At 38.4% G+C, this 12474-nt stretch overlaps 1 protein-coding gene across 9 annotated transcripts in view; it reads left to right on the top strand.

Annotated features, from left to right (window-relative positions):
* RALYL (RALY RNA binding protein like) overlaps positions 1 to 12474 on the top strand; it is a 682789-nt gene that overhangs the window by 171291 nt on the left and 499024 nt on the right. The window contains exon 2 of one of the 9 annotated variants that reach the window (XM_073892718.1): positions 5494 to 5665. The exons of the other annotated variants lie outside the window; for them this stretch is intronic. The gene's annotated coding sequence lies outside the window, so the exon portion shown is untranslated. The remainder of the gene's footprint in view (positions 1 to 5493; positions 5666 to 12474) is intronic. 9 annotated transcript variants of the gene reach the window in all.

Here is a 12474-nt window from a genome sequence, read left to right on the forward strand (position 1 = left end):
CAGGCATTGAGTGTGGGGATGAATTAGATTCATTGCCATGGTTTTTTCACACCAACAGTTCTATGAATCTGTAGAGGACATAAAATTGGATAATTCTCACTGTGTTCTTCAGGGAGTCAGGTTTCCCGATTGCTTTTTCTAACAGTGAATCAGTGCCAAAATATTACCTTAGATTCAACAACTTTTCAAATACAAGAAAAAAAAAAACCTGAAAAATATGAAATACTAGTGTTTTGTCATTTTAAGAAGCAGTGTTTCTTGAGGTGGGTTAGCATTTCCTCTCCTCTAGGAAGAATGAAATGATTTGGGTCCTAGTGAAGGCACTACTATTGGGAAATCTTGAATTCCTGTTATGCCACTGATTTGAAGGAAAACTGTATTTACTGAGATTTGAAAATACATATGAAATAATGACTCGTGCCTTTAATCTGAATAACCAAATTAGTTTTACACACGATAAGCTCTCTTTGTCACTTTGTGTGAAATATTCCATTAGAATTACACAAGTTTGGTGTTGTAGCCACCTGAAATTTGTTCCCGTATCCCAGTGTTGAAGCCTGGGGGCTGTGCTGGAAACGAGGCAGTGGGCACCCAGGTCAGAGCCACAGAGAACCCGCAAGATGGGAAGTGGCCCAAGTACACTCACTAGGGAAGCACTGGAAGGAATTAGACAGAGAGGAAAGTGGGACAAGAGAGCTGAGCTCGCTGCCATGGAGGATGACGTGCCTGCATCAGGGTTGCAGTGAATCTAGTCACATATTAGGTACATCAAAGAAGAAATCCAAAGCCACCACTCGCCTGAAAAGCCAATGACTATTTTTTTTTTTTTTTTATCCCTTGATGTAATTCTTAGTGAGGTTTAAAATGGAAAGCAGAAGCAGGTCAGGCTGAGTCATACTCACGAGGCAAACTTTGGGGGAAGCAGGAGTCAAAGGCTGGAGGCAGATGGCATTCCAAATCTGCAGAAAACAGTTTGAGAATAGCCACCAAATAAACAAAGAAAAATAAGAAAACTGACACTGGAAGAACACTGTCAAGGGAGACGGGTGGGTGAGGAAGTCAAGATAAATGATCTGTGCAAAGCTTCACCAAAAAGAATGTTCTTTTGATAGGCAACCTGATACAACAGAACAAGCCCCTGCTTTGGGGTGAGACAAACAGTTTATTCTCAAGGCCGTTCTCACACACCGTGTGATTCCAAGCAAGTACTTAATCTCTGTTTCCTCATCTGTAAAATTCCAATAATAATTCTTATCTTCCACTGTTGTATTTAAAATCAAACAATTACTATGCCTGATAATGCAGTAAAGAATCAATATTATTATTATTTTTGTAAAGATTTTATTTATTTTTTTGACAGAGAGAGACACAGCGAGGGAGGGAACACAAGCAGGGGGAGTGGGAGAGGGAGAAGCAGGCTTCCCGCTGAGCAGGGAGCCCGATGCGGGGCTCGATCCCATGACCCTGGGATCATGACCCGAGCCGAAGGCAGATGCCTAACGATTGAGCCACCCAGGTGCCCCGAAAATCAATATTATTATGTTGAAGTTTCAGTTGTTGGAAACTGCATTCATTCATTCAGTTGTTGCTTCATTCCTTCAGTTCGTTCAGTAAATATTTCTTGAATAGACATGCCAGAGAGTGCTAGAGATAGAGGGTACGAGCAGGAGATGGTTTATTAGTTCTGAAGTTGCCTGATCATGGTTAAACTTTTCTTAGAATATAGATCACTAGTAGCGAAGTTTGGGCATGGAACTAGCTGTAGAGAGGATCGCACCAAGATTTATGTGAGGTTGAGAGAGAGATTGCATCTGAGTTGTGTATTTGTTCTTATTGGAATAATAATGGTTCCAGGCACCTCAATATCTTATGTGTCCCTAATTATTCCCTTTAGAGGGATTTATTCTCTGGTAATAGCACTTTAGCTAGTCCTACAGGAATTGAGGGGCTACTAAAGTCTTTCATATTATATGTGAAATGCGTGTGTGTGTGTGTGTGTGTGTGTGTGTGTGTGTATCAGAGTGTATGTAGGAAAGAACCACCACGAATGTCTTAGACTAAGGCATTTATTTTATTAGTTTAAACATCACACAGTTGTAGGAAACCCTGGGAAAATAAATGCTAATTAATGGTGAGGTTCGTGGAAAGGTGCTGCATGCGCATGCGGTGATGGGAATGGAGTCATGGTAGACCAGCTGGGTAGCTGGATGCGAAGCAGAGTTAAAGCAGTGGTACAATGGGACTCCTGAGCACAAACGGGAAACCACACGGACAAACTCCAACCTCCTAGGACAAACTGGAAGTCCTGTCTGTCTGTCACTACCTCTAAACTCCATGTTGCTAGTGATCTGTAGAAGCAGCTGGTGGCCGTCCCCAGGGATCTATACCCACCCCTCACTCAAGACACAGAGGAACAGAAAGAGGATGAGGGGTAGGGTGAGTTTGGTTGAACTACCGGTTTGGCTGCTTTCCCATGCCAATAATGTGAGCCATCAGATCAGCCACAGTGTGAGTGAAAGGCAGGGCTCCCGGCGCCCTGCACAAACCTCGTGAAGATAGTGAGTGATGCTTTACCTCTGCCTTCCCAATAATTGTGTATATTCCTGTATGACCATCCTAACCAGTACCACCCTTGAGAAGACATAAGGTGGTATCATTACCCTTAAGGAGCAACTCTGTGCAGTGTGATTTTGTTTAACCCTTTCTGCCTTGGTGATTCTTAATAGGAGGTGCGAGGAGGAGTTGCAAAGAGTAGAGCCAGCCGAACAAGGGGAGGCACCCAAGAATCGCTTGGGGGAACTTTTTCTAACTGCTTACGTTTGCTTCTGTTTCTTTGCTTCCCAACACCCTGAGATTTTAATTACAGATTTTGATTTAGAGGAAGAGAACTCGCTCTGCTGCTGCTGCTGAAAAATCACAGCATAGCAAGTTAGCAATACTGGTGTAAATGTGCTCCATTCATTGGGTCGATCTGTGTGGAATGAAGATTAGAACCACTGTTTTAGATTCTATAGTAACATTTGTTTCTTTTTACTAATGAATTCTTAGCTCCTGAAAGACAGGAAGAGAGTTTTGTGTAGCTTTTCTTGTGTTCTGCATGCTCTCCCACCACTTATGTAGTGTCTTGTTAAGCAGTAACTCTCAGCTCTCAAACTCAGGTGCCCTCAAGGGGCTGAGTGCTAGAACAAGAGTAGGCTTTACCTAACCTAACACCATTCAGTGAGATGGGGGGAGAATGAGGGGAAGGGATGAGAGTGGGGGAGAGACCAAGAAAACCATGAATGCCACTGCCACCTGCCCCCACCCCTAGTGTGGTTGCAGCTAGGGACTTGTACACACCATTTGCCATCATGGCTGGGAGAATGGTGGACATTGCCATTTTCATAATGATGTTCATAAGCAATACAGATATCTAACAGCATTGACAATAACCCTGTAATGGAAACTAAAATAAAAATGTTGTAATATTTCAATGAAGTAGCCTATGACCTACTGAAAAAGTCCTTTATTGCAACTTATTGATCTAAGTTGGAGGAAAAATAAGAAGCACATTAATATATAGCTTTGCCTTATTCTTTTCCCCCAACAAATAAAATATTAAGATTCTAATAACATTAAAAGTGTGATTGTGTGGAGAGCCTGGGTGGCTCAGTTGGTTAAGCATCCAACTCTTGATTTCTGCTCCGGTCATGTCCTTAGGGTCATGAGATCGAGTTCTGAAGTCAGGCTTTGTGCTGTGGGTGGAACCTGCTTAAGATTCTCTCTCCCTCTCCCTCTAGCCCCTCCCCCTCTAAAAAAAAAAGTGTGATTGTGATTTGGTATTGAATAAAATGTCATCCTTTATGATTAAATTAAGTTCCTAAAAGAGTAAATGATTCAGAATTATTTATGCTGGTACAAATTATGTTGTGATAAAGACTTATGGTTCATAAATGCTAACGCATAAAACATTTCATTGCATTTTTATTTTACAAACAATATTTATCAGGAAAGTATATTCTATACTAGTTCTTTTTTTAAGATTTTACTGATTTACTTAAGAGAGAGAGAGAGCATGAGCAGGGAGGAGGGACAGAGGGCGAGGGACAAGCAGACTCCCCTCTGAGCAGGGAGCCCAATATAGGGTCCTGTCCCAGGACCCCGAGATCATGACCTGAGCCAAAGGCAGATGCCTAATTTACTAAGCCACCCAGGGGCCCCTGTACTAGTTCTTTAATTCACTTTTTTTTCTAGTTCAGATTAACCATTTCAAAGGATATTAAAGTATTACATCAGAAAACTAGATGAACACATTTTAAGAGAAAGTAATATATGGGTCAGAAAAGTCTGCCATACCTGAGACACAGGAATTGAGACAACACCTTACTTTCAGCTCTAATAAATAGTTTTGGATTTCTTTTTAACTTGCTGTAGGACCTTGCCATGCATCTCATTGTGCAAATCTCCCCTGGCAGTGAGAATCAGTATTAAACTTTTATTAGTAATAAACCAGGAATGACAGTTGGCACACAATGTTGGTGCTTCGGAACTCTTTGCTGATGAACAAGTAAATGAGTGAATAAAGAGATAAATGATCTATTTCTACCCTTTGATGATTTACCTAGTATTCTTTTTAATAGTAGACTATTTACTAGTCAGTTATGAAAATAAATAACTGGGAGTTCTGAGACCTGCACACATAATTTACTTTATATTTAACATAAGATTCCACTAGTCTTTTTCTATATATTGAAGACACAAGTATTTCACTCATATATTCATCCAGCATTTTTTTTCATTTCCAGCTAGACACTACCTGTTTTTCCTTGTCAGGTTGTGTTAATGGCCTATAAATCAGTCCTCATCTCTAGGATGAAACAGATTTACCGTGTTGCAAAACTAACGCTGGCCACAAAAGTCAATACATTGCCTATCATCTATAAGCTATTTATATAAAAAAATTGATGCTAGTAATTATAACCCAATTTATATCATAAATAAAATGATAAAAAATTGAACAATTAAAAAGAAATTACTCGCAGTGAAATCTACCATTGATAGTGTTTAGAACATGGAAGTGAGTGTATTTTATGAAAGCAGTGAGGTACATACAGTGGAAGAAGAATAAAGCCTTAAAGGTCAGTGAGCTTGTGTGCTCACTCACTACTAACATTATATTCATCAGGGTTCTTAGATGCAAAAATAGAGACCAACGATGGGTTTTAAGCATAAAAGGAAAGTTTTGGAAGAAAATGGTTAGCTCATAGAATTTAGTGAAAGACTGGAAACTTGGCTAAAATCACAGACTTCAATATGGTGAGGAACGTAAAGCATCCCCTTGGTAAAACCATGCCTCTGAAAGCGTGACTAGAATGTCCCTGCTGCTGGTGCTGGACCACACCGTGACCCCACTGACTTTGTTGGCATTGACAATGTGTGTGAATACTGCACTACAATGTGGCTGCTATTGTTCGCTTCTTAACTCCCCTCAATTCTTTGTCTTACTTGCTCTAGATTCATAGTCCTAGGTGATGTCTTGCAGTTGGTGACTTGAGTCACATGTTTATGCTCTGATACCTGGAGTCGGAGAGAGCAATTAACTGGAATTTTCAGGCTCTGCTGTGAGAGGGAAGACCCTCCCTCTAACCAGAACATGTAGAAAGCCAGTGCTCCAAAATCAGAAGGGGTATGTATGTATCAAAATGATTATTGAGCACTAGCGCGCCATTAAAAAGCTGTATGATCTAAGAGGACAAATCATTGAATTTCTCTGGATATGATTTTCAAACCAGCAAAATAAACACCAAGAAATTGGTCATGTCTACCTGAAAGCAGAGATTTTGATAGTTCAGTTAAAAAGATGATATGAACACACAGTGCAGACAACAACAACAACAAATAAGGATCTGAACGGGGTGGGTGGGTGAAAATGAGAGAGTAAGGAAAAATTTTATGCTAGTGATAGTATCATAGTTGGAGGAGGATGTTTATGAGATGTCTGGCCAGGGTAACTTGGGGGTTAGTCAGCTCTGTTTCTGCATCATGTGTGCTATTCATCCATGCACACCAAATAACAGCTAGATATTATTACTTTTAAAGCAAATTTTCACATGAGTGGAGAATAAGATGAGAAAATTGGGGAATAGCGGGAACAGATTATATGTGACATAATATGGTAATCTTTCAGGTTATCTACAACAAAAAATGGAGCAAAGTATATTGTGGAGTTTGAGGAAGAATACTCTAGAAATTAGTGCGGAGTTTGGGGAAAAACATTCTATAGAAATTCTCTTGAAAACAAAGCCAATTATATAGCAATTTAAGAGAAAGATATCTCATTTTCTCACAATACCATTATATAGTGTTTCATAATTTTTCGTATTTTTCAATATAGTTTTCATCTGTCAGAAAAAAAAAAACACCATTTTTCAGATGCCTTAAAAAGTCCGAAGGTTAGGATCAGCATAGAAGTACTCCAGTATTGGGGCGCCTTGGTGGCTCAGTCAGTTAAGTTCCGACTCTTGATTTTGGCTCAGGTCATGATCTCAGGGTATTGAGATCAAGCCCTGAATCTTTAAAAAAAAACAAAAAACAAAAACTCTCTCATCTTTAATATATGTGATTCTATCACATATCCCTGCTTCAACAAGTCACCAACTTGCACTATATGCAGAAGTTGCACTGAGTTGATGTTTCATGACATACTTAAGTCTCTTGTTAAGAACTAGCTGAAAACAGGAAGTTAAATGTGCAAGAAATGCAAATGTTCATGTATCTATTTGGATACAAGCTTTTTTGCTTTCTCTTTTGGAAATAGAGATAGAATAGACTCTGAGTGTTTTACACATGTATTCTTAAAGATTTTATTTATTTATTTATTTGAGAGAAAGTGAGAGCACAAGCGGGGGTAGGGGCTGAGCAGGGAGCCTGATGCGGGGCTCTGTCCCAGGACCCTGGGATCATGACCTGAGCTGAAGGCAGACACTTAACCAACCGAGCCACCCAGTTGCTGCACACATGTATACTTAAATTATGGTACACATAATTTTTAATAGATATTTATATTTGTACTATTATAATTCTAATATACAGTCCTTTATCTAAAACCCTTAGAGACATGTTCTGGAATTTATAAATAGAAAAAAATATAATACATATATCATGTTTTATATAACACCCCAGAAGCATTTGAGCAACAACCCATAACCAAACATTTCTAACTGAAATGTATTTAGTATTCACCAATAAACATTGCATTTGAATTTCTGCCATGTACATGTATTACACTTAAAATAAAATCAAAATACTAATAAAAGAAGAATATTTTTTTAGAAAATAAAACTTTGATGTTTAAAAAAATAAATAAAATAAATAAAATAGTTTCACATCAAGTTAATGGCAAGTTTGTTTCCCAAATTAGTTCAGACCAGGTCAGGTTTTGCCATCAAATGAATTAGAAAAAAAAAACCTTTAGTTAAGAGATCTTTTGGATTTTAGCTGTGTGCATAAAGGATTCTGAACATGGGTGTTTTGTCTGACCGAAGACTCCCTCACAGTGGCAACAGCTTTTGGGTTTGCTTCTATTTCAAGTATATGTTTTGCATGGAAGTTTAATGGTGTCTACATGCCACATCCTTTGCTGGACATAGTTGCTTGGCCCATCTGGGAAATTTTAACTCTAGCTAGGAGATCATATTCTTCCTTGGGATATTTACATTAGTGCACAAAAGCTTGAGTACTTGTGTCACTTTCTCTCTGTGACAGAGGTTTGAGAACCCTCAGGAGCCATGTTTCTTGGCTTGTGGCAATCGTTTGGCTGCATGGAGAGAGAACGGAGGGCACCTATATGGAGATAAAGTGAGGCCACATGAAGAGTGCCCTGTCAGCATTTCAGTCTCTATGTCTTGTTCCTGAGCATTCCATCTTCAGCCCTCTCCTTTCAAGCAGGGTTCCATGGACTTAACAAACCAACATATTTCCATTTACCTATAATAATTTGAGTTGGGTTTTGGTTCTTTTTATTCAAAAGAGCCCTAACCAAGAGTGGAAAATTTTTTGTGGAGCTGCAAATATTCATTTTGATATTGAGTACTTCCATTTATCTTAGAGTCCTGGAGAGAAACCCAGGTGCCCATTAATGCTCTCCATCTGTAAACAGCATGCCTGTTGAATCATAGGTAATGCTCTGAAAACAAATTACCTCTGAAATCTCCTTTGCTGAACACAGTAAAAAGTGGATTTCTTGTTTACAGTACATCTGGGTCAGTTTGCAGAGCTCTGCTTCACATAGTCACCCACGGGCCAGACACACAGAGGTCCCAGCATCTTTAACCTGCACCATTTGGGGAGCATGGCCACCTAGTCACTTGGGGAAGAGGAAGGAACTGAGGGACCCAGGGCTGGCATTGAAATGCTTGTGCCGCAAGTGACACACACCAATCCAGTTTAGTCCTTGCCTATAGATCTTCTGATCTAGATTTTTTTTTATTTTTTATTGTTATGTTAATCACCATACATTACATCATTAGTTTTTGATGTAGTGTTCCATGATTCATTGTTTGCATATAACACCCAGTGCTCCATGCAGAACGTGCCCTCTTTAATACCCATCACCAGGCTGACCCATCCTCCCAGCCCCCCTCCCCTCTAGAACCCTCAATTTGTTTCTCAGAGTCCACCGTCTCTCATGGTCTGATCGATTTTAAGGCTAGATGAAGGGAATTTGAGGAAGGGGGAAGTAGGTTGTGGAAACATTTCCAGGAGGATTTCTTTCTTCCTTAATCACTAGTTTTGCTTTGCTTCAAGCATGTTGCTGGAGTATAATTATTTTGAACCTTTTAACACGGCAGATGAACTAGCTGAATTTCCTATTCTACAAGTACAAGGCAAACAAATACTACTAGTGAATGGAAAATACCAATCTCTCACGCAAGGCTTTAGTTTAAAGTAGTTGTAGGAAAGTGCTCTCCTTTTAGAATACATTAGCTTATAGCAAACTGTTAAAAAAATTCTGATGAATCTTTTTGTTCCTAAAGAAAACTATTTAAGCATTCAATCAATTAATATAGTGGTTTAAAATAGAACATCATTTTGGTGGCACAGTTTCAAAACAGAAGGGTTAGAGACATTCAGATACTGAACATTCAACACAAGCTATGATTTCAGCAGGGAGTCTTATTTAGCCTTTCTTCATTTTAATTCCATCAATTTTGAATTTTATTAACAGAAGTGGGACACAAAAAATTCCAACAGTGTTGCTTTACAAAACCCTGCAAGTTTTGAATAACTGTGGTCTTTGTCACCATTTTTTTTCTCAGGGTATGTGTTTATATACTTTTCCTAGGATGAATGACTCAATACTTCTCCCAGTGGGCATTGAAGAATTAAGTTTTAAAAGACAGTGATTATTTAGTTTCACTGTGTATATGGGAAATACCACGTATTTCACTTGGCTATGGGTATAAGTTTAAGTAAGTAAGACTAAGATGAGTTACCTAACCATTTGAACCCACTGGTGAAATAATAGAATTGTCAAGAATAAGAAGTTTTTACTTTCACATATATGAAAGGTGGTTTTCAGAATAGTTAGAATATGAGAAATTACACTCACACACACACACACACACACACACACAAAGTGATGTTTTGTGTTTGAGTGTGTACTGACCATGAGTCTTGTGAATGAGAAACTATTTGATTTATTCAGTAAAATTAGTGTTTTAGAGTGGTAAGGGACAGAAACAGGAACAAGGACACCAAAGAAAGTTACAAGCTGGGAAACAGTAAGTGTGTTATAGAAGAATATCAATGTAGAATCTTCCATATAGCTAGCTAGATGTGGGTGGTTAGCTCCATGTGTTAGAACTGGAATAATTACACAAAATACAGATGGAGAGGTGGTCAGAAATATTCTCAGTACTGTAAATGAGGAAACTTGTAGAGGCCTGGCAGAAGGATGAGGTCAATATAATTTGTTTACTTTGAGGGATAGAAGGTGAGGGTTGCTATATGGACAATAGGTATGGAAAACCTCAAATTATCAGATCCCAGACAGAGTTGCCTTGTTCCAGAGAAATGAGAGACAGACGGTCTCACTAATGAGATGATTATTAGAATTTCTGGGTAAAAATCCTCAAAAAAGTGCTAGTACTGAAAGATTAACATGACCTGGTCTGTGATGTTGAAAATAAGGATTAATTGTGTTACTCCCTTTTCCTCATGATTCATTTCTCTCATGCCTCCTCCCAAAAGCCCATTGATCTTGCATTATGTGTAGTTTCGTAAAAGTCTTCCAGAATCTCTGTACCTACTCTCTTCCAATTCCCTGTTAAAGGAAACTTTTTCAATTGCCATTTATTCGGTGTTTACTATATGCTAACAGTTTGGCTAAACACATAAATATATTTAATATTATCTGATTAAGCAAATTTGTGATAACAGGCATTGACATTATTTTATTCCTCACCATGAAATGTGTCTGTGGACAATATCCTAAAAGGGAGGTATTTAGAGATTTTTAATGTAAGATGTTTAGCGATATTCGGTGGCAGTTTATACCTCTCATTCTTCTTCCCACCAACCAACCAAACAAACAAATAAAAAAACAACAAAACTACTCATAACTTATTATTTCCTCATTACATTTCTATATTGGATCTCTTTATGATTGTGACAGCAATGGTAGAGAAATAAAACAATGTAAGACCCCTGGAGCTCAAATTTAGGAAAAATGGAGAACAAATTTGTAGTAATCATACATATGTACATAGAGGAAACTTCTGACATCTTATTTAAGTGAGCTTACTGGACACTGAAATCCAAAATCCTAAGGAGACAAAATTCTGCAACACTATCTCATAACATTAAAAAAAATCATTAGAAATGAAATGTCTTTAGATTCATCAGCAGTTTGGAGAACTGTTCTTTTTTTTTTTTTAAGATGTTATTTATTTGAGAGAGACAGAGAGAGTAGAGAGAGAGCGTGCAAATGGGGGAGGAGCAGAGGGAGAGGGAGAAGGAGACTCTGCGCGGAGCATGGAGCTTGATGTGGGACTGGATCCCATGACCCTGAGATCATGATCTGAGCTGAAATCAAGAGTCAGATACTTAACCTACAGAGCCACCCAGGCGCCCTTGGGGAACTGTTCTAATGGTAAACCCTTTGAAGATGTTTGCCCTAATGGACAACATTCCTGAAAACAAAATTAACAGTGGCAAATTTCAATTTTGGCGAATTCAGTAAACACAGTCAGTGAGAATTCAGTGCTGTGGAAGATGATAATGACACTGAATGCATCCAGCTTACAAGGTATCTAACAGCCATGATTAGCAGAGAAAGGCCTGGCCAGAGCATTGTCTTCTATGTGAATTAAAAAAAATAAATAAAAAACAGGAAACAAACAAACAAAATCCAAAAAAACAAAAACAAAATGTTTAAAGTGCTTGGCAGCAACTGAAGTAAATCATATATGAAGAATACTAAAGATTTCAAGATTAAAGGAAGAATAATAGTGGAGATGTGGCACATCTTGATTGCTAATGCAGGATGCCCAGTATTCCTTTGCAGATCCACAACATCAAGTAAAAATTACTGGACCCATCTTTGTAAACAACCACGACTGGAGTCTACCACCAAGTAAAAAGAAAGGCCAGATACTGGTCTTCTGAGAACCCTGGCCAATGAGGGGCAGACATTGACCTACACTCAGTCAATCCTAAGTGTCCTCCTGGTGTTTCGTTAGTCTGGATATATCATTAAGAAAGAGGAACAGCTTAAAGCCTGTTTTTCACGGGGCACCAGCAACAGCCAGCTTCATAGAGCAGTGGACATAGGAGCGAAGGAATGAGAAGCAGTTTAAAAAACAGTGTGAGGTCATCTTGGCTGTAGTTCTAACCATCAGGTTTCCTTTGATTTCTGAACATTTTCAAGCTGGAATCACCCTCATTCCCACTGATTCTATGAGCTACCCATTACCTATCCATTAAGTCTTTTTCTGCTCAAGATATCCAGGGTAATTTTCTATTTTTTTGTCATCAAGCATCTTAACTGCAACCCACATAAAATACCCAAATACTGTTTCCAATACAAATTGTCCTACTAGTTTCCTCTGTGAGCCAAATCTCTAATTAACCATATGACTCTTGATCATTTTGAGCTTCTTAACGTTTAAAATTATAACAACCATATTTTTGCTATTTACAATCTGGAAGAAAACACATAGCAATGTTTAATAAATACTTCTTGAATGAAAAAATGAAGTAGCCATCTTATGCACAATTCAGTGGAAGTTTGATCCCTACTAATCCAAAGACCAACAGCTATTTTATAGAACACACAAAAGCCAGGAACAGGAAGCCATAGAGAACATTACTTGATCACATTTTTGTGAAAATTGAGCACAGGGACGTTAATAGTGCAACAGTGGTATGCAAATGTATGCTTTACTAAGGACTATTCATTTCTAATGGTTTTGAATCACTTTGCTAATAAATATT

This window comes from Callorhinus ursinus, unplaced genomic scaffold (genome assembly GCF_003265705.2).
Source record: "Callorhinus ursinus isolate GAN/ISIS: 27379988/994484 unplaced genomic scaffold, GSC_fseal_2.0 scaffold5, whole genome shotgun sequence".
NCBI lineage: Eukaryota > Metazoa > Chordata > Mammalia > Carnivora > Otariidae > Callorhinus > Callorhinus ursinus.